General features: G+C 35.8%; 1 protein-coding gene across 2 annotated transcripts in view; it reads right to left on the reverse strand.

Annotated features, from left to right (window-relative positions):
• The window catches only part of LOC106064129 (uncharacterized), a 124,552-nt gene extending 102,185 nt beyond the window's left edge, over positions 1–22,367 (reverse strand). Inside the window, exon 1 of one of the 2 annotated variants that reach the window (XM_056030378.1) lies at positions 22,231–22,367. The gene's annotated coding sequence lies outside the window, so the exon portion shown is untranslated. Of the gene's footprint in view, positions 1–18,844; positions 19,188–22,230 lie in introns of those variants that run through there. The other variant, XM_056030377.1, reaches the window with a different exon arrangement.
• Between the last annotated feature and the right edge of the window lie 1,082 nt (positions 22,368–23,449).

The raw sequence follows: 23,449 nt of genomic DNA on the forward strand, positions 1-23,449 counted from the left end.
CACCGTGTGCTGGTTAGGACCTACTCGTGTGTTCCTGGGAGAACATGGACAGAAATGAAAGTTTCCCGTTAGATACTTACAATGACACAGAGAGAACGCATGCTAGCTAACTGACCAATTCTTACAAAGCCCATAACGTATAACTTTAGATCTCACAGTACCAAAGAACAACTCCCAAGACTTACGCAGCTGTTATAATGCAATTATAAATACCAAAAAAAATGGACTAAACATAAATCTTGAAAATTAGGGACTGAATGGAATAAGTTTGTTAGTCGGTAGTTTTTCAGTCCGAAACTCCTAGTAATGTTGTTTAATTTTATTTCTATCTCCCTTACATTATTTTGAAGTGTGTAGAAACTCGAAGCTTCTAGAAGCCAATGTGTACAAACTTCTTGTTTAGAAATATATGACAACCTGGACGCATACACCACGTGACAATACACTTTTTCAAACCTTTTCTTTATTTTGTTTCATATATATGTCTAAACTATCCCCATGAAACAAAGAGCGAGGTAATGTCTAAACTATCTCCATGAAACAAAGAGCGAGGTAATGTCTAAACTATCTCCATGAAACAAAGAGCGAGGTAATGTCTAAACTATCTCCATAAAACAAAGAGCGAGGTAATGTCTAAACTATCTCCATAAAACAAAGAGCGAGGTAATGTCTAAACTATCTCCATAAAACAAAGAGCGAGGTAATGTCTAAACTATCCCCATGAAACAAAGAGCGAGGTAATGTCTAAACTATCTCCATGAAACAAAGAGCGAGGTAATGTCTAAACTATCTCCATAAAACAAAGAGCGAGGTAATGTCTAAACTATCTCCATGAAACAAAGAGCGAGGTAATGTCTAAACTATCCCCATGAAACAAAGAGCGAGGTAATGTCTAAACTATCTCCATGAAACAAAGAGCGAGGTAATGTCTAAACTATCTCCATGAAACAAAGAGCGAGGTAATGTCTAAACTATCTCCATGAAACAAAGAGCGAGGTAATGTCTAAACTATCTCCATGAAACAAAGAGCGAGGTAATGTCTAAACTATCTCCATGAAACAAAGAGCGAGGTAATGTCTAAACTATCTCCATGAAACAAAGAGCGAGGTAATGTCTAAACTATCTCCATGAAACAAAGAGCGAGGATCTCAAATTCCGACTGCAACCCTGATCGTCTTATGAAAGTTTTACTGGAACTCTTTGATAAGATCTAAATATGACACATCTGGTCCACCATACATTTTTTTAAGTCTTAAAAATCTAATAATTTAATATATTTATCGAAACATTTAAAAGACTATATAATTGAGACGCTAACAATATAATAGAATATAAGGAATAAATAAGCAATAACTAAACAGAGTAAAACACTTAAGAATATAACAAAAAATAACACTAAATGAAAAGAGAAATAAAATCAAAATGCAATGTAACCAGGAAGTCTATTGATTTCCCGCCATTTTCCCAGCGTTCACACTTCCTCCGGGCATTTTGTAGAATTTCATGTTGTCTGACATGTGCAGAACGCAATTTAAATTTACACTTCGTTGCCATTTTTTGTTTTAAATCTCTTTCTTTCTTTCTTTCTCTCTCTTTCTCTCTTTCTTTCATTCTCTCTCTCTTTCTTTTTTTCTTTCTTTTTCTTTCTCTCTTTCTTTCGCTCTCTTTCTTCGTTTATCTCTTTCTTTCTTTCTCTGTCTTTCTTTCTTTATCTCTCTATTTTTTCCTCTATTTCTCTCTTTCTTTCTCTCTCTTTCTTTCTTTCTCTTTCTTCCTTTCTATCTCTCTTTATTCTTTCTCTCTCTCTCTCTTTATTACCCTCTCTCTTCTTCTTCTCTCTCTCTCTCTCTATCTCTTTCTTTCTCTCTCTTTCTTCCTTTCTCTCTCTCTTTCTTCGTTTCTCTCTATTTCTCTCTTCTTCTTCTTTCTTTTTCTTTCTTTCTCCCAGTCTCTTCAAATAAACGTTGCCATTTCACCGTTCCCTACTTTGTCTCCTGTCTCTATGGCTCAGAGACCAACGTTCTAGTGTTGGGGGTGAAACAAGAAAATGAATTTTGTTTGTTTTGTACATCTCTCTACTTATGTTGAATTGGATTATAAGTTGGTTTCACTTTTGTTATACTTGAGCAGAAATAATCACTTATTACAGTTAATGAAGACACGAACATCTTAACACGGCCATGTCTTAATAAACTAATAGACTCAATCTGGTCACTTTGATAGTGACTTGGAAATTTAAACCCAACCCTTACTTGTACAAATCAACAGTCTCCACTACGTCTCCAAGAGCAGATAATTTCACTACACTAAATATTTCTTTACAAGTGACTCTGCGCGTGGCCCCAACCGTAGGACTGAATCATCAGACTTATTATTAGCTTCGTGCCTCACATAACGTTGGACAATTTCCCTGAGATCTGAAGACACCGCCATCATTCTGTCTCCCGCGTCTCGAGGTTCACGGGCAAGAAATGAGAAGCTAGTTTTGACCAAATGACCTTCAATGGTAGTTATCGTCTGCTTGAAAATGTCATTAAATTTCAAGATATTGACAAGAAGAAACAGGAACAATTCTAAACTTTCAAAGAAGAGGAGTATCACAGCGGTTTTGTTAGATAGGGAAGTCATCTTTGTACATATGTTCACATAGAAGTCATCTTTGTACATATGTTCACAAGGACTATTTCGTGTTATATATATATATATCACTTTGTCTTTGATATTAAATAAAAAAAAGATACTTAATATATCAATTTATAGAAGTCGTCATGAATTTATAAAAAAGAAAAACATTTTAAATACGTTTTAAAAGAAGACAATAAATCTTATATACAACTAATAGAGCCATTATTTTCTCTTAATTTGTAATAATTGTTAGAGTAAAAACACTGGAACATTTTGTACACCCCCCCCCCTGCCCCCCCCCCCCCTCCTTTTTCTCTGCAGACGGAATCCTGGTGGACTGGAATTTTTAATTTCGTGATTTTTAGGGCGCCTCCGAATCCACCCAGTTCTAATGGGTACCTGAATTTAGTTGAGGAAAAGTAAAGTTGTGCTCGTTCACCGTGGGCCACAGATTCATGGTCTGAAACTGAGACTTTACTTTGAACTTCAAACTATAATCTAGACAAAGTGGGAGAAGGAGACACTACGCTGTACACATTTCTCTGGCTAAGTGTAAAACGTAGAGGAAGGGAGGCTAGACCGAGAGAGTTCAACAAATACGACACCAGAGAAACCAAAAAACAAACAAAATATAATAAATCCTTTCTAAACAAAAACTAAGCTTATCTAAAGGGGAAGAACTCGTCCTTAAAAACTATATCTATCAATAATGTACAAGTTATTTCCCTTGTTCAAACTCAAACAAAATAATTAATTAACAATAATTAATTGACAAATTTTTTTTTTAAATTGAATAATGTTTTCTTAGAAACAACAAATAATTGTTTAAAGTATCAACAATGGCAGCACGAAAATATCCTAGATACCACCTCTAGGAACTGGTCCAGAAAATTATAAGAATACGAATAGTCTGTTTTTCTATTTATGAATTTCCACGAATAAAAAAAAAAAAAAAAACTTTGGGAAGACCAATGTCTCAAGAGAAGTGTAAGCAAAAAATGTATTTATACATTGGCTTCCGTAGCTTCCGGTTTCAAAACAGAAGAGTAAATATGTGAAGGGACATAATTGGCAATAAAAAGTTTGTACTTTATTTCCGCTACGAGAACTTTCAAGTGGAAAAAAGGAGAGACGAGCTAATATCAGGGTCTAAAAAGTCAGTTTGTTCAGTCTAAAGTTTTAAGCTTCATGTTCAGTCTACTACTATGAATTTATCATACATTTACAATGATCAAGTGTATTATTGCTAAAGTCATTATTTCTACTTTAAGGATATACTGTTATTTCTTTACATAAACTTTCCTCGAATTCCATTAGTGAATTCCAAGACGATTCACGACTCATTTATATTTATATATATTTTATATTTATACTTTTAACTTTTTGAGAAACTGTTGCACCTATTATCGACACTCCTGTGAAATCTGATTGACTACGATACACCATGCATACGAGATAAAGACATTACGTAGGACTTCAATAAAAACGTTTGCTGAGCTTAGAACTGAAAACTTAAAACTAGCGACATAAAAATAAAAGGACCAGTGTCATACAATGCGTCATTGACTGTGGTTATTTTTTATTACTATTTCATCAAAGGCCAAGTTTAAATGGTTCACAAAAAAAAAAAAAGATAACAATACTGGAAGCAGAAGTGAAACTAGGCATTGACAAATCGATAGTAAATCGAAGCTGATGAAACAAGTTCAATAAATTTGAAGACATTGATAACATGTTTGATGACTAGAGTTTGCGTTAATTTGTTACATTTTATTTCAGGGAGTTTTTGTCTACATTGAATAGGTGATCAATAAAAAGTTGATTCCATTTTCTAATCTATTCGTGTGTGTGTTTGTGTATCTGCTTAGAACATTGTTTCTTGTTAGGAAGTAGATCTATAGGACATTGTTTCTTGTTAGGAAGTAGATCTATAGGACATTGTTTCTTGTTAGGAAGTAGATCTATAGGACATTATTTCTTGCTAGGAAGTAGATCTATAGAACATTGTTTCTTGTTAGGAAGTAGATCTATAGGACATTGTTTCTTGTTAGGAAGTAGATCTATAGGACATTGTTTCTTGTTAGGAAGTAGCCTAGATCTATAGAACATTGTTTCTTGTTAGGAAGTAGATCTGTAGGACATTGTTTCTTGTTAGGAAGTAGATCTGTAGGACATTGTTTCTTGTTAGGAAGTAGATCTGTAGGACATTGTTTCTTGTTAGGAAGTAGATCTATAGGACATTGTTTCTTGTTAGGAAGTAGCCTAGATCTATAGAACATTGTTTCTTGTTAGGAAGTAGATCTGTAGGACATTGTTTCTTGTTAGGAAGTAGATCTGTAGGACATTGTTTCTTGTTAGGAAGTAGATCTGTTTTGTTGTGGATTGCATGGAGCCGTACATCCGATCTTGTTAGCGATTTCTCAGGAAATAATAGGGGAGTTAATCAAATAATTAGTTTACAAAGCATCTGACACGATCGATTGTCCATAGTTTATGCTGCGTGCCATCGATCTTTTGGATCGTTGTAGCGATGAGATTGTCTAGTTACAATCACGTGACTTACATAGACTAACGTGACACGTAGTCCTGTGTAACATACAGGCAAACGTGACATACAGTGTGACACATAAAATAACATGGCACTAAGATAATGTGAGTCATAAACTAACAAGACACATAGACCAACGATAAGTATAGACCACGAGATACATTGAAAAATGAGACACACAGGCCAACGAGAGAAGTAGACAAACGAGACATATAGAGTTATAGATCAACTTGGCACAATAGATCAATGTGACATATAGAGTTATAGATCAACTTGGCACAATAGATCAATCTGACATATAGAGTTATAGATCAACTTGGCACAATAGATCAATGTGACATATAGAGTTATAGATCAACTTGGCACAATAGATCAATGTGACATATAAAGTTATAGATCAACTTTGCACAATAGATCAATCTGACATATAGAGTTATAGATCAACTTGGCACAATAGATCAATCTGACATATAGAGTTATAGATCAACTTGGCACAATAGATCAATGTGACATATAGAGTTATAGATCAACTTGGCACAATAGATCAATGTGACATATAGAGTTATAGATCAACTTGGCACAATAGATCAATGTGACATATAGAGTTACAGATCAACTAGGCACAATAGATCAATGTGACATATACAGCTACAGATCAACTTGGCACAATAGATCAATGTGACATATAGAATTATAGTTCAACTTGGCACAATAGATCAATCTGACATATAGAGTTATAGATCAACTTGGCACAATAGATCAATCTGACATATAGAGTTATAGATCAACTTGGCACAATAGATCAATGTGACATATAGAGTTATAGATCAACTTGGCACAATAGATCAATGTGACATATAGAGTTATAGATCAACTTGGCACAATAGATCAATGTGACATATAGAGTTACAGATCAACTAGGCACAATAGATCAATGTGACATATACAGCTACAGATCAACTTGGCACAATAGATCAATGTGACATATAGAGTTATAGATCAACTTGGCACAATAGATCAATGTGACATATAGAGTTACAGATTGTCAGGGTTATGTTAAGGCCTTAGCTCGTTTGCCCGGGCCCCTGACATTCAACCAGGCACCTTCGTGCTTACAATAAATAAATGACTCACTGGTAACAATGTAAATATTTAATGATATAAATATAAGTATGATGACAAACTAATGGAGTAATGACATTGAATTTGGAACATTTTAAAATACTGTGAATTTATTAATTAAATAATAATTATACCCCTTGCTGTCCCACAACGTACACATTTATGTTCGAAACCACAACACAACACACTGCTGTCTTTAGTCACCAGCGTAGACTTCCAATCCCAAACTAACTCCCTGTAAAGACAAAGTAAAGACAAACTAAAAAGGTCTAGTAGACTATCACTATGGCATCGAAACAACTGCGAAACGCAGTTATGCCTTAGATACTCACCCTAAACAGGGGAACACAGAAGAATCTCAACAAACGTTACACCAGCAGAACAAAACACTCCATCAACTTACAAGCAAGGCAACAAAAAGAAAGTGCGTTCACAAATAGTGCACTTAATACACATTGGTGCTAGAATGCCATAATCTACGCACCGACACAGATCAACTAGGCACAATAGATCAATGTGACATATACAGCTACAGATCAACTTGGCACAATAGATCAATGTGACATATAGAGTTATAGATCAACTTGGCACAATAGATCAATGTGACATATAGAGTTATAGATCAACTTGGCACAATAGATCAATGTGACATATAGAGTTATAGATCAACTTGGCACAATAGATCAATGTGACATATAGAGTTATAGATCAACTTGGCACAATAGATCAATGTGACATATAGAGTTACAGATCAACTAGGCACAATAGATCAATGTGACATATACAGCTACAGATCAACTTGGCACAATAGATCAATGTGACATATAGAGTTATAGATCAACTTGGCACAATAGATCAATGTGACATATACAGCTACAGATCAACTTGGCACAATAGATCAATGTGAGATATAGAGTTTTATATCACCTTGGCACAATAGATCAATGTGACATATAGAGTTATAAATCAACTTGGCACAATAGATCAATGTGACATATACAGCTACAGATCAACTTGGCACAATAGATCAATGTGACATATAGAGTTATAAATCAACTTGGCACAATAGATCAATGTGACATATAGAGTTATAAATCAACTTGGCACAATAGATCAATGTGACATATACAGCTACAGATCAACTTGGCACAATAGATCAATGTGACATATAGAGTTATAGATCAACTTGGCACAATAGATCAATGTGACATATACAGCTACAGATCAACTTGGCACAATAGATCAATGTGACATATAGAGTTATAAATCAACTTGGCACAATAGATCAATGTGACATATAGAGTTATAGATCAACTTGGCACAATAGATCAATGTGAGATATAGAGTTTTATATCACCTTGGCACAATAGATCAATGTGACATATAGAGTTATAAATCAACTTGGCACAATAGATCAATGTGACATATACAGCTACAGATCAACTTGGCACAATAGATCAATGTGACATATAGAGTTATAAATCAACTTGGCACAATAGATCAATGTGACATATAGAGTTATAAATCAACTTGGCACAATAGATCAATGTGACATATACAGCTACAGATCAACTTGGCACAATAGATCAATGTGACATATAGAGTTATAAATCAACTTGGCACAATAGATCAATGTGACATATAGAGTTATAAATCAACTTGGCACAATAGATCAATGTGACATATAGAGTTATAAATCAACTTGGCACAATAGATCAATGTGACATATAGAGTTATAGATCAACTTGGCACAATAGATCAATGTGACATATAGAGTTATAGATCAACTTGGCACAATAGATCAATGTGACATATAGAGTTATAAATCAACTTGGCACAATAGATCAATGTGAGATATAGAGTTATAGATCTACTTGGCACAATAGATCAATGTGACATATAAAGTTACAGATCAACTAGGCACAATAGATCAATGTGACATATACAGCTACAGATCAACTTGGCACAATAGATCAATGTGACATATACAGCTACAGATCAACTTGGCACAATAGATCAATGTGACATATAGAGTTATAGATGGACTTGGCACAATAGATCAATGTGACATATAGAGTTATAGATGGACTTGGCACAATAGATCAATGTGACATATAGAGGTATAGATCAACTTGGCACAATAGATTAATGTGACATATAGAGTTATAGATTGACTTGGCACAATAGATCAATGTGACATATAGAGGTATAGATCAACTTGGCACAATAGATCAATGTGACATATAGAGGTATAGATCAACTTGGCACAATAGATCAATGTGACATATAGAGGTATAGATCAACTTGGCACAATAGATCAATGTGACATATAAAGTTATAGATCAACTTGGCACAATAGATCAATGTGACATATAGAATTATAGATCAACTTGGCACAATAGATCAATGTGACATATAAAGTTATAGATCAACTTGGCACAATAGATCAATCTGACATATAGAGTTATAGATCAACTTGGCACAATAGATCAATGTGACATATAGAGTTACAGATCAACTAGGCACAATAGATCAATGTGACATATAAAGTTATAGATCAACTTGGCACAATAGATCAATGTGACATATAGAATTATAGTTCAACTTGGCACAATAGATCAATGTGACATATAAAGTTATAGATCAACTTGGCACAATAGATCAATCTGACATATAGAGTTATAGATCAACTTGGCACAATAGATCAATCTGACATATAGAGTTATAGATCAACTTGGCACAATAGATCAATGTGACATATAGAGTTACAGATCAACTTGGCACAATAGATCAATGTGACATATAGAGTTATAGATCAACTTGGCACAATAGATCAATGTGACATATAGAGCTACAGATCAACTTGGCACAATAGATCAATGTGAGATATAGAGGTATAGATCAACTTGGCACAATAGATCAATGTGAGATATAGAGGTATAGATCAACTTGGCACAATAGATCAATGTGAGATATAGAGGTATAGATCAACTTGGCACAATAGATCAATGTGAGATATAGAGGTATAGATCAACTTGGCACAATAGATCAATGTGAGATATAGAGGTATAGATCAACTTGGCACAATAGATCAATGTGACATATAGAGGTATAGATCAACTTGGCACAATAGATCAATGTGAGATATAGACCAAATGACACATAAGGCCAAAGTGACGATGTTCAATTCAGAATGACAAAAATAGACAAGTACACGAGGAACTATGGGTTAACAGAGAGAGAGAGAGAGAGAGAGAGTGAGAGAGAGTGAGAGAGAGAGTGAGTGAGAGAGAGTGAGAGAGAGAGTGAGAGAGAGTGAGAGAGAGAGTGAGTGAGAGAGAGAGAGAGAGAGTGAGAAAAGAGGGGAAAAAAGAATGAAGGGTAAAGAGAGGAAATGATTAAGGTTTCATTGAGAAGTATTGTATCTTGTTAATATATGATTCTATCGATATTTCCATGATCTGTCATGTAACAGAACCAAAAATGTATTATGTAATCGGGGATTGAAATATATGTACCATAATTAATATTATTTTATGGATATACATATATTTCAATCCCCGATTACATACAAAATGAAAAGTCTACTCAATGATTACGGGCTTTGCATACTGTAAAACTAACAATTTATCTAACTCTATATTGCTTAACAATTCTTAGTTACTTGTTCAGTTGTGATTTCAAATTTAAGATAGATTTGTAAATAAAATATCTTTTAGTTATCATTCCATAGGTAACTGTGACGCCACATAGAAGACTTGTCTATTGGTAGAGAGACTAGTACAAAATCTGTTCCTATGTACTGAGTACTGCGATGTCTAAGGGGAGAATTAATTCCCCCGTCCTCATCTCTCTCTCTCTCTCTCTCTCTCTCTCTCTCTCTCTCTCTCGTTGTGTGTTTCTTAGAGGTAATCAACCTAACGCTATTTTCACACCGACCCCACGGGCGACTCATTACAAAATCCGGCCCTGACTGCGGAACCTGGGGGTGATAAAGCAATCGTGGTCACTTCTGATGACTGGTCACTTGGAGCACCATACTAACTCTGAGTGACACAGTGTAAAAGGCCACAATGGTCACTCCAAACGACATGAGACGTCGGAACTGGGCAACACAGCCTTGGCAATAAGCCTGTTTCAGACGGACTCAAATGACAGCCGGGGCTAAGGGGAGGTGACAGAGATAGACAAGATAGAGAGATGGCCAGGATAGGTGAACAAGGTAGAGAGATGGCCAGGATAGGTGAACAAGATAGAGAGATGGCCAGGATAGGTGAACAAGATAGAGAGATGGCCAGGATAGGTGAACAAGATAGAGAGATGGCCAGGATAGGTGAACAAGATAGAGAGATGGCCAGGATAGGTGAACAAGATAGAGAGATGGCCAGGATAGGTGAACATGATAGAGAGATGGCCAGGATATCTGAACAAGATAGAGAGATTGCCAAAATAAATGAACGAGATAGAGAGATGGCCAGGATATGTGAACAAGATAGAGAGATGGCCAGGATATGTGAACAAGATAGAGAGATGGCCAGGATATGTGAACAAGATAGAGAGATAGCCAAAATAAATGAACGAGATAGAGAGATGGCCAGGAGATGTGAACAAGATAGAGAGATGGCCAGGATATGTGAACAAGATAGAGAGATGGCCAGGATATGTGAACAAGATAGAGAGATAGCCAAAATAAATGAACGAGATAGAGAGATGGCCAGGATATGTGAACAAGATAGAGATATGGCCAGGATATGTGAACAAGATAGAGAGATAGCCAAAATAAATGAAAGAGATAGAGAGATGGCCAGGATATGTGAACAAGATAGAGAGATGGCCAGGATATGTGAACAAGATAGAGAGATAGCCAAAATAAATGAACGAGATAGAGAGATGGCCAGGATATGTGAACAAGATAGAGAGATGGCCAGGATATGTGAACAAGATAGAGAGATGGCCAGGATATGTGAACAAGATAGAGAGATGGCCAGGATATGTGAACAAGATAGAGAGATGGCCAGGATATGTGAACAAGATAGAGAGATAGTCAAAATAAATGAACGAGATAGAGAGATGGCCATAATGAATGAACGAGATAGAGAAATGGCCAAAATGAATGAGATAGAGAGATGGCCAAAAATAAATGAACGAGATAGAGAGATGGCCAAAATGAACGAGATATGATTTTTTTTTTTGATTTGAGGCACATCGGCACAATTTAGGCCATGTCGTGATGAACGAGATAGAGAGATGGCCAAAATGAACGAGATAGAGAGATGGCCAGAATGAACGAGATAGAAAGAAAGAACACGGACCAGACGTTCCGAATCTCTACAAATAAAAACGAAGACAAAAAAAAATGTTCTTTCCTAAATAGAAGAGTTACTGTTCTTAGAATGAGGCAATTTTGTGACGAGAGAACTCGTGAGAGAAAACTGTTTGAATAATTAAATGTGGTAGCTAATGAGAGATAGTGAAAGTTTCTTGCCTATTTTAATTTCTTGAAAGATTTTGGAAGAACATCTTTGAAAAACAACGATACATTCGATGTTACTTGGCATCATGCTCTAACTAAATATTAAAAATATATATATATATAAAGTCAACACATGCAATTAAAAATGGTTTTGGTAACCCAAGACAGTTTTTTTTTCTTGTCCTCTGAAGGTTGAGACACCAGGAACTTTTCTTTTTCCTTCTTTCTCTCTTCTATTGATTGTCTCCACTATCTCTTGTCTTTCTTTGTTTAGTACAAGTCAGTGATGAGAAATTTCTGATACGGTACTGTAATTATTGTCTTTTGACGAGTAGCGCAACCCAAGTTCTATACTCCATGACTTTAAAAGCAGTTCACTTTTAGGCCACTCTGTGCCTTCTATAAAATCTGGAGTTGCAAATAATCCAGATCTAAACTAAAGCAGTTCACTTTTAGGCCACTCTGTGCCTTCTATAAAATCTGGAGTTGCAAATAATCCAGATCTAAACTACTGATTTTAGGAAACGTAAAGGCCATCTTGCAGAAATACAAATAAACAACCAAACCGTAGAACAAGTCCAAGACTAGAAATACCTAGGTACAACCATCAACAACAAACTGAAATGGAGGGAACACTGCCAAAACCTTTACTCAAAAATTCACCAACGACTCTTCTATCTCAGAAAGCTAAGAAAATGTAACATCGACAAAACAATTATTAAACTTTTCTATACAGCAATCATCAGCAGTCTAATCAACTTTGCCATCACCTGCTGGTATGGTAATACTTCACTGGCACTAAGACTTACACTAATTAAAAAAGTATCGTATATCACTCGAACACAGCTACCATCTCTTGAAGAGCTTTTTCATGAAAGATGCCTTTCCAAAACATTCACGATTCTGAAAGACAACCTGCACCCATTAAACCACTGTTAAATAAGATCTGAATGAAGTGGTCGTCTCCTTTTCATTAGGACTAAAACAGAAAGATTTAAAAACTCCTTTATCTCACTTTCGGTCAGAGTGTTACAATATCAGCTGTCGTCATCGAGAAGTACATAGAAGTCTAATTTATAAAGCGCTGGTTGTGAATGTGTATGTGTTTAGTGTGTGAATGTTGTTCGAAGTTTTCATCTATATTGTTATTGTACAGCAGTTACGCTGAGGTTGTCAATTGTAGTCAAACTGAATTTCCATTTGATTGGATCAATAAAAATTATCTTATCTTATCTTATCTTAAACAGATTTTCACCTTGCTTTGAAAATGCTCTATGTACCAACATTAAGCGTGCCTATTATTTGTCACACTTTTGGAAGACCAAAAGTAGATTGGCGCTTATTTGGAGCACGATGAGGGCCTGGAGAAATCAGAGTTTCGATAGAATTTCCTTTTTTTTTTCGAGATTGAAGCGGGACATGCACAGAGACAACAAAAAAAAAGGTCGCAAAAAAACAAAATAATTTTGAAAGGTCAAGGACGTACATTTTACATACTGAGAACTGCACTAACTTTGAGAGTTCGTGGGCAACTGTGAAATAATTAAAGGTAGGGAACACTCTCAAAGGTTCAAATGTTTCAATTAAGGATTCAAATGTTTCAATTAAAGATTCAAATGTTTCAATTAAAGATTCAAATGTTTCATCTAAAGATTCAAATGTTTCATCTAAAGATTCAAATGTTTCAATTAAATATTAAAATGTTTCAATTAATGATTCCATTGTTGCAACTAGAGATTCAAATGTTTCAATTAAATATTTAAATGTTCGGCTTGTTAAAAAATGCCCCCAAAGCCGACTTAACCTTTAGCCGAGTGCAGCCTATTGAATTGTGTAGCATGTCAACCTCTAACACGCAAGTTCACAGTGTTTACCTAATGCGCTGGTTTAGATTTGTTTACAAGTGACTCACGCCGTCTAGCCTTCCGATTCTTTCAGTAAAGGCATCATTAGTGGTCTTTAAGGGAGTTTTCAAATCACTCATAACATATATATATATGTTCAGCGGGGGTTTGAAGCTAAAAAAAAAAACACCTCTTCAATATAACAAAAAGCATATTACACACTCAAAATTCTATGAGCGTAGCCAAGCCAAGTGGTGTTTTGAGTTTAAACCCCTTTTCCAGATGGCTTTATTTTGAAAGTTTAAAACCCCTCTTGGTGGTTTTGAGTTTAAATACCCCCATACTGAGAGTTTTGAGGTTGAAAACCTTTCTCTTTAATTTTATTCTAAAGCAAACTATAGTCACCTAATTCTATGAGCGTAGCTAAGGGGGTTTTTAATATAAAAAAAATGATTTTGACGATAAAAACTTCCCTTTTCAATATAAAATTTAAAGCAAACTACAGTCACCTAATTCCAAAAGCATAGCCAAGAGAGGTTACAAATTTCTACCAGTGGCTGGGCTCCATTAATAAAGTGCAGTGAATAGTCATCTGCCGAAATTGAAAAAGACTAAATGTGGCTCAACAAAGATTGCTAAGACGGATTTTAGGAGTCAGTTATAGAGATCGGGTCTAAATCAAGGAAATCCTATGCCAAATTGGGAGTCGACCCTTAGTAAGATTATGACAGAGCGTCGCATGAGGTTTGCGGGACATGTTCTCCAACTAAATGAATTACGCATAGTAAGAGTTGCGATGACATAGAGGCCATTACGAGGAAAGCGCAAACAGGGAGATCCTAGTACAACTTGGCGCCACACTTTCATGGAGTTCCTCAGAGCAGGGTGGAAGAGGCTTCAGACATTGTCAGTGACAGATTTTTGTGGAAGCAGCTTGCCGCCCAATGCGCCGAACGACGAGGGAGGACCTAAGTAAGAATAGCAGATTAGGTTTTTGAAATAAAACATTTTAATAGCAGGATAATGCAGTGTAGATACCTCAGAATATGCATTTTGTTGGCTTTCAATACCGGAAATAGTGCGTTTTGGCAAGAACGAGGAGTCTACAATTGTTTCCACTAACTCTGTGAAGAACCTATTCTAGGGTACAATAAACGTCTTCGGAAAGAATCAAGTGTCAGAATGTAATAAAGATTAATTATGTATAAACACACATATATTTCAATACCGGAAATAGTGCTTGATGGCGGGGCGTTGGGTGAGCTTACAGCGCTCCCCCAGACCCCTTTGCTGGCAATGGCGGGGAGTCTACAAAGTTTTCCACTAACTCCAGGAAGAACCTATTCTAGAATACAATAAGCGTCTTCCGAAAGAATGAAGGGTCAGAATGTAAAAAAGATTAATTATGTACACACACACTCACATATATATAATTTTTTTGCGGGGGAGAGGGAGAAAAAAATCCCCCCAAAACCCTCCACCCGAAAAAAAATTCCTTCCTTTATAGATTGATAATACTTAGAATCATTTTCATTTGTATGTTAATAAATCATCACCCATCTTCACCCATCAATATTTCGTGATAAGTTTTTTTTAAACCAAAGATGTCACTCATGTTATAAAATGTATTCCAAATATTAAATTTTTTCAAAACCTGTGGCGTAGACATAATTGTGGCCCCTATAGAAGCGGACATAACTTGGTGTAAGGATAGGATGGGATGGTTAATGTCTCAGTATTTTAGAAAGTATGTATGATGACCCGCAATGTTGCCAGAGATACTGAAGAAATAACCGAAAACTTTTTCTGAAATAGAACTTTGAAAATTCAAGAAGAGTCACGAAACAATTGAACATTAACTAAAAAGACACAATCTGAAATACATTTCTGTTAAAGGTTCACAAAAGTAGGCTTAATGTGCAATGTGAAACTATTATGACTCACTCCCTCTTTTTATCTTCCCTTGTATATATATAAATATATACCCTCACTAAACATTAGTTTCGCCAGCAACTCATTTTTCAACGCTCTTAACTATTTTTAGTAATAAGGGAAAGTTATAGTAACATCTTCAAACTAATGTTTTACAGGTCAAGTGAGACCTTGACGCTTGCATTACGTGTCACATAGTAATACTTTATGCTCATTTAGCCTGGCCTTAGTTTTTCTTCTCTGATCTCAGTTTTTTGTTTTCTGTTCACGTTGGTTGAATGATTGAATGTTGAGCTGTTTGTTTTGTTGTATTTGGAAATTGATACAACTTTTTTTTTAAAGTTAAAAAAACAACAACATTCTACCAAACATTCCATGCTCATTTCAGTTCAGCCATTTCGTCCTGTCCGACTTTAACGACTAGGAAAGCCAACAAAAAGGTCTACAAGACTGTTAGTGGAACTAGAGCCTAGCGCTGTCTCAGTACGGAGATCACGTTGGGGACTGTTAGTGGACACTAGAGCCTAGCGCTGTCTCAGTACGGAGATCACGTTGGAGAGACAAAAGTCTTGCTTCAAACGATGCAATGGCAACAACAAAAATATGGCGAAAATCAAGGGGCCGGATTCTTTAATAGATTTTAAAAAATTATTGAAGTAAAAATTCAACAAAAAAATAGGAGTAATAAGTTATCGTTTTCTTTGTTCTGTCCTAAATGTGTTATGTTGTAAGGCAACCAATGTTTTCCTGGTGTCATCTTTCCTCATTTGATCTCGTTTACTTTTGTCTGCACTTAGTCTGAAGCATCTGTTGAACAAATGTTGACTTCTGTTCTTACATTTCAATGGGAGAGTGGGGAGTTCACAAGTTTGGTCTTAATGTTGGTGTTAACTTTCAGGGGCTGTTTAAGAAGGACTAGCTGGTAGCTTACTGCAATAATTAGAAGGACTAGCTGGTAGCTTACTGCAATAATTAGAAGGACTAGCTGGTAGCTTACTGCAATAATTAGAAGGACTAGCTGGTAGCTTACTGCAATAATTAGAAGGACTAGCTGGTAGCTTACTGCAAATAATACTGGTAGCTACTATTCTTGATTCAAGATCTAAATAATGTCAGCTTCTGTTGAAAGATTATAGTGAAATGACTTCACCTGCATCTTAAGATGTTTTTCTCCATTATACTTGTATTCAGCTTTTATCTTTTTATCTTTTTGTCCCGTAGAGCGTGTTGTTAGTGAACATGTGAAGAGTTGTTAAGAAGGAAGTCAATATCAGTCAATACCTACTCCAGACGAAACTAGCTCATTAAACAAACTGAATAAAGACTTAGAACAGATTGACATCATCACCCAAAATAAAAACTATAAAACTATATATCTCCAGCAATTTGCCTGGATGTCCGCGCCATAGATAACTTGGACATGTTCACAGAATGCCACTGGTCGTTTCCCACAAGATATTTTGTAAGGTGATCTAACAGAAGGCAGGAGAGCTGCAGGTCGTCCACTGCTAAGGTATACTGATGCATGCAAGAGTGACATGAATCTCTTTAGAATGACACAATGGGAGAAAAGAACTGGTAACATCCTTATGGAGAGCAAGCATAAAGGAAGGGTTCTGCATTACCGATGGTTTAAACACCCCAGAAATAGAGATAAGGGTGAAGAAGCTAAAGCGTCAGTTGATTACAGATGTCCAGGTTGGGCATTGCACAGATCAAGAGAGGAGTTGGAGGGGGTAAATTGTATCTTTGTAGTGGGCCTGTTTTGATCATGCAAAAGACGTCAACTAAACGATGGCAGGCCACGAGGGTAACATTTGACCGATCAGACAAGAAAAGGTTAAAATCGAGAATATATATACTAAGAGTTAGAAGGAATCTGTGTACAAAATAGTTCATGCCGATTCGATTAATAGTTGAAGAGATCTGTTGATACTTGAATCTGTCAGTGGTTTTGTATTATATATATATATAGGGCTTTTTTGTGACGGTACGCATCGGTACGGCTTACCGGCACCTTTTTCAATGTGGGGTAAAACATTACTACTTTTCTCGTATTTTAACGTTTATTATTAATTTATTAGTAGTTAAAAGTTAGGCAATTCATCACTGAGTTCCGGCACCTATTTATTTTACACAAAAAGCACTGTATATATATGTATATATATTGCAATTTTGTTAAAATCAGACTGTAGCTATAGATACCCATTAAAACTGGCAGGAAGTTTGAGGGGTCATCCGCAGGGATATTAAAAAATATGTTTTAAATGCCGTGCACTTTAATAAGAAAAAAAAACGAACAAGTCAGTGAAGTTTAAAATATTGGGTTAGAAACTTTGTTGTTTTTGTTGAGCTTTATAACGATTAAAAAAAACAAAACAACTCCTGCTCATCCACGCGCGGAAAAAAATAACATTAAAAAAATTTGTATTCAGTTTTTCTTTATGCGATACATGACCGATAGAAAACTGGCTTTCAATTGTGTTATAAAAGCGTTTTAAAAGCGGAGGCCAACGCCACCACAAAACACTCTACGCAACATCTACGTTACATGTAGCATAAATCTTATTTTGGATTAAGGCCGGAAATAAACAGAAATGCTAAAACTTTGACCGCACCCTACCCTTTCCAATTTCTACGCACTAAAGATTCCAAAATGCCTTTACCTGGAGATCTGATTATTTATATTTAAGATGATAGTTAATTATATTCAAATGATTTACATCATTAACCAATGACTTATTACAGATCTAATTGTGATTTGTCTGTCTCTAGTAGATACATTGACTAGACTCAGACTCTCCAATGTAAACTTCACATCTGATGTATAAGTGACACTGTAGTTGGAAATTTTATTGTGTGTGTGTGTGCTGGCGTGTGATTCGTTTGCCCTCATCTTTTGTTCAGTTTAATTCACAATTAGTAAGTTACATTTCCTCAAGGATATAAAGATTATTATAATTATAATAATAATTATTATTATGCTTATTATTACCAATATATTACACCAAATAGTGTAATTATAGTTCATTATATCTACACTGAATGTTCTATCTTTATCAGATTTTTGTTGACCTCGATTATCAACCAGATAAAAAAACAACGTCCACCAGCCCTGCTGCTGCTGCTGCGATGTCAAATATTGAAGACAATAACTGGTCTTTTGTTTATTAGATACAGACACTCTAGTTATTGAAAGTGAGTGTCCAATCATAGACAAGAACATGTTGATTTAAACCATTATGTAACTTGTTGAAAAGAACAAGAGGTCAAGTTAAGGTAGTAAAAAAAACAACGTACCTTTTACTTTAATATACTCAATCCCTCGAGTCCGTTGCTATGGTGACTGAAAGAGTCCATTAAATGTTTGTTTATTAGAGAGAAAAAAACCTCAGTGATGATATAGAAAGACATCCAAAAGAGACTAGAATCTAGCAGTGTGAGCATAACACCAGACACCAGAGAACGAACGCCCCAGCCAACGGGGAGCAGGAATGGTCCGTGGCACATCGCAGCGCGAGAAAAAAAAAAGTGCCGCTGTCCAAGACCGAGAGAAAACATTGAGTTCAGCGTAGCGCTAAAACACTTCGCAGTGATCCGAGGAAAGAAAAAAGGGAAAATCCGATCTTTCAGTCTTCAGTATATGTGTGTGTGTGTGTGCGTGTGTGTGTGGAGTTTTCTGTTGTTTTTTTCTACCTATATGAGCATACATACACAAATTTAGAGTGGATCTAGATCTATCTTGCTTTTTACAAAGCTTATATCAACTTACGCTGTCTGTCTGTCTGTCTGATAAAAAGGTTTGTACATGTTATTTCGTTCTCGGGTCAAGTTGAGAAACTGTAACCTTTTATTTATTTAACTTCACAAAACATGAATCAATTAAACAACTAACCAATTAGTCAATTAATTCTTAATAATAATAATTTTTGTTTGATATCGAATAAGGGAAATAAATTCCACTATTTAGAGATATAACTATAAGTGTGGATTTCTTTCCTTTAGATAACTTTAGTTATTTTAAAAAAGATATTTTTTTTAAATTGTGCTTGTTTCATTGTGTTGTTCGATTCTAAGTGGCGAGACTTGTTGAGGAAATGGGAGAAAGAGAGGGGGGGGGAGAGAGAGGGGGAGAGAGAGTGGGGGAGAGAGACTGATAGTGGAATAAAATTGAGACAGACTGAGGAAACGGGCAAGAGTGAGAGATTGGCTTAGTTAGCGAAAAAAAAAAAGAGAGAGATCGATAAGTTGACTTAAAGAGGAAGAGAGATAGAGAGAGAGACAGACAGACAGAATGAAAAAAGGTATAAAAGAATGAGCAAGTAATATTTCAGTTGTTTTTGAAGAGCATTCGTTCATCGTATATTTACCCGATTTTTTTGTCTATATTATCAGGCTAACCACTATGACGTCACAAGGTCCATCTGCTGGGATAAGGTCAGCACTCAAAAGCTAAGCTGTGGTCTTTTCTAAGTACCGAAGTACGCGTTCAGGCTAATTCCACAAAGATACAGCGCATCAAATATTTAAAACACAAAGACTTTTTGTGAATAGTGACAAGAGAACATTAGTCCACACTTTCCTGAAACTCTTGGACTCTATGTCAGTAGAGATCACAAGTCCACACTTTCCTGAAACTCTTGGACTCTATGTCAGTAGAGATCACAAGTCCACACTTTCCTGAAACTCTTGGACTCTATGTCAGTAGAGATCACAAGTCCACACTTTCCTGAAACTCTTGGACTCTATGTCAGTAGAGATCACAAGTCCACACTTTCCTGAAACTTATAGAAAGTCTTGGACTCTATGTCAGTAGAGATCACAAGTCCACACTTTCCTGAAACTTATAGGAAGTCTTGGTCTCTTTGTCATTAGAGATCACAAGTCCACACTTTGCTGACACTTATAGGAAGTCTTGGTCTCTATGTCATTAGAGATCACAAGTCCACACTTTGCTGACACTTATAGGAAGTCTTGGTCTCTATGTCATTAGAGATCACAAGTCCACACTTTGCTGACACTTATAGGAAGTCTTGGTCTCTATGTCATTAGAGATCACAAGTCCACACTTTGCTGACACTTATAGGAAGTCTTGGTCTCTATGTCATTAGAGATCTCAAGTCCACACTTTGCTGACACTTATAGGAAGTCTTGGTCTCTATGTCATTAGAGATCACAAGTCCACACTTTGCTGACACTTATAGGAAGTCTTGGTCTCTATGTCATTAGAGATCTCAAGTCCACACTTTGCTGACACTTATAGGAAGTCTTGGTCTCTATGTCATTAGAGATCACAAGTCCACACTTTGCTGACACTTATAGGAAGTCTTGGTCTCTATGTTATATTCAGTAGGACGACTTGTTGTTGAGGCTGAATAATTGTATGCATCAAGTGCTCATGACTCTTCATCTTGACCCAAGACATTTAGATCCAATAGGAATCTTATTCCGTGTACCCAGAGACAGAGATGACTTTTCCTTTTCGTTTCTTGCATCTATATAGCAACTTGGTAGCTACCTGGTAGCAACTTTTCTCCTTCGTGTCTTGCATCTATACAGCAACATGGTAGCTACCTGGTAGCAACTTTTCTCCTTCGTGTCTTGCATCTATACAGCAACATGGTAGCTACCTGGTAGCAACTTTTCTCCTTCGTGTCCTGCATCTATACAGCAACATGGTAGCTACCTGGTTGCAACTTTTCTCCTTCGTGTCTTGCATCTATACAGCAACATGGTAGCTACCTGGTAGCAACTTTTTTCCTTCGTGTCTTGCATCTATACAGCAACTTGGTAGCTACCTGGTAGCAACTTTTCTCCTTCGTGTCTTGCATTTATACAGCAACATGGTAGCTACCTGGTAGCAACTTTTCTCCTTCGTGTCTTGCATTTATACAGCAACATGGTAGCTACCTGGTTGCAACTTTTCTCCTTCGTGTCTTGCATCTATACAGCAACATGGTAGCTACCTGGTAGCAACTTTTTTCCTTCGTGTCTTGCATCTATACAGCAACTTGGTAGCTACCTGGTAGCAACTTTTCTCCTTCGTGTCTTGCATCTATACAGCAACATGGTAGCTACCTGGTAGCAACTTTTCTCCTTCGTGTCTTGCATCTATACAACAACATGGTAGCTACCTGGTAGCAACTTTTCTCCTTCGTGTCTTGCATCTATACAGCAACTTTGTAGTTACTTGGTAGCTACTCGGTAGCTACTGACTTCTGAATGAAAAAGCTGCATAACGTAACTCACATAAGTGACAAACGGAAGACAGAGGACTTCAATAGCATGTTTCATCTGGGCAATCTCTGCAGTTAACATTAAGGTTCTCGTGGCTTCACTACAATCTATTACCTGTCTATATGAGTTGCTCTCTCAAACTGTTAGAATATCAGTGACAAAGATGAAATACAAATGAACTATTGTTTAAGAGCTCAGATGATATTTATTTAATTACATACAAAACTTTAGCGACATATTTTTAATTTTAAAAGTTCGAAAGTTTTCGTAAATTATTATTTTGTTGAAGGTTTATTTAGCCAGTGTTAGAGATATACTGAGCTTGCATTATTTTGTTTTATTTCTAGATATATTAGGATAGAACAAAGGCTTGACCTACCACTAATACAATTAAGATCTATATAAAGGTAAGAAAAACGATTATAGAATGGAATACATTCAGTACTTACCATTTAGCCATTATAGTCGTCTGAAAATCCACCCAAGAAATATCGTATCCAACTTACAGATCGGTCCTATGTAATAAAAAAAATTGTGCGGGCTGTCGGCCATATTTAATCTGATTAGCTGTATGCATGTAAAACCATTCAAGGCGAATGTGATACAACAACACTATCATCACGCCATCAGTTTGTTGACATCATTCACCTTAATAAATCACATTCTTCTGTTTTATACACACACACACACACACACATGCATACACACACATTTTTACCCCACAATAAACCAACATTACGTGTCCATAGGCCTATATATGCATTGAAATATGAAGCTATAAAGCCAATAGCTGCTGATTATATAGTTTTTGTTTTGCTTTACATAAACATATACAATAAATAGTTATAATAGGCGCCTAAATATTTTAGAAATATCACTAAATCTGTAATAGGGGGCCTATATATATTATAAATATCACTAAATCTGTAATAGGGGGGCCTATATATATTATAACTATCACTAAATCTGTAATAGGGGGTCTATATATATTATAACTATCACTAAATCTGAAATAGGGGGCCTATATATATTATAACTATCACTAAATCTGTAATAGGGGGCCTATATATATTATAACTATCACTAAATCTGTAATAGGGGGCCTATATATATTATAACTATCACTAAATCTGTAATACGGGGCCTATATATATTATAAATATCACTAAATCTGTAATATGGGGCCTATATATATTATAAATATCACTAAATCTGTAATAGGGGGCCTATATATATTATAACTATCACTAAATCTGTAATAGGGGGCCTATATATATTATAACTATCACTAAATCTGTTATAGGGGGCCTATATATATTATAACTATTTCATTCCTTAATGACATGTCTGAGTGCAAGAGTTCCAGGAAGATGTTTGAACTTCACTATTTGATTGGAACTCAGCACAGAAGAAAATGTCGGTTAAAGTTGTTGATGAATTTTGCGTACGTTGAAAGTTGGTGGTAAGTTGAAGTGTACATTCGTATTTCTTGTTCTCCCGATGTATCGTACATAAACTAATTGTTAGTTCTAAGTAGCATTACTAATTCTGTTTTCTACTTTCTGTGTGTGTGTGAGCACTATCATTTGAGTCTTGAATAATTCCAAAAGTGTCAGCTGTAACTTGTATCAACTCAATGCTTGGGTTTTAGTCTAAACACTCGAACTC

Source organism: Biomphalaria glabrata, chromosome 5, assembly GCF_947242115.1.
Source record: "Biomphalaria glabrata chromosome 5, xgBioGlab47.1, whole genome shotgun sequence".
Taxonomy (NCBI): domain Eukaryota; kingdom Metazoa; phylum Mollusca; class Gastropoda; family Planorbidae; genus Biomphalaria; species Biomphalaria glabrata.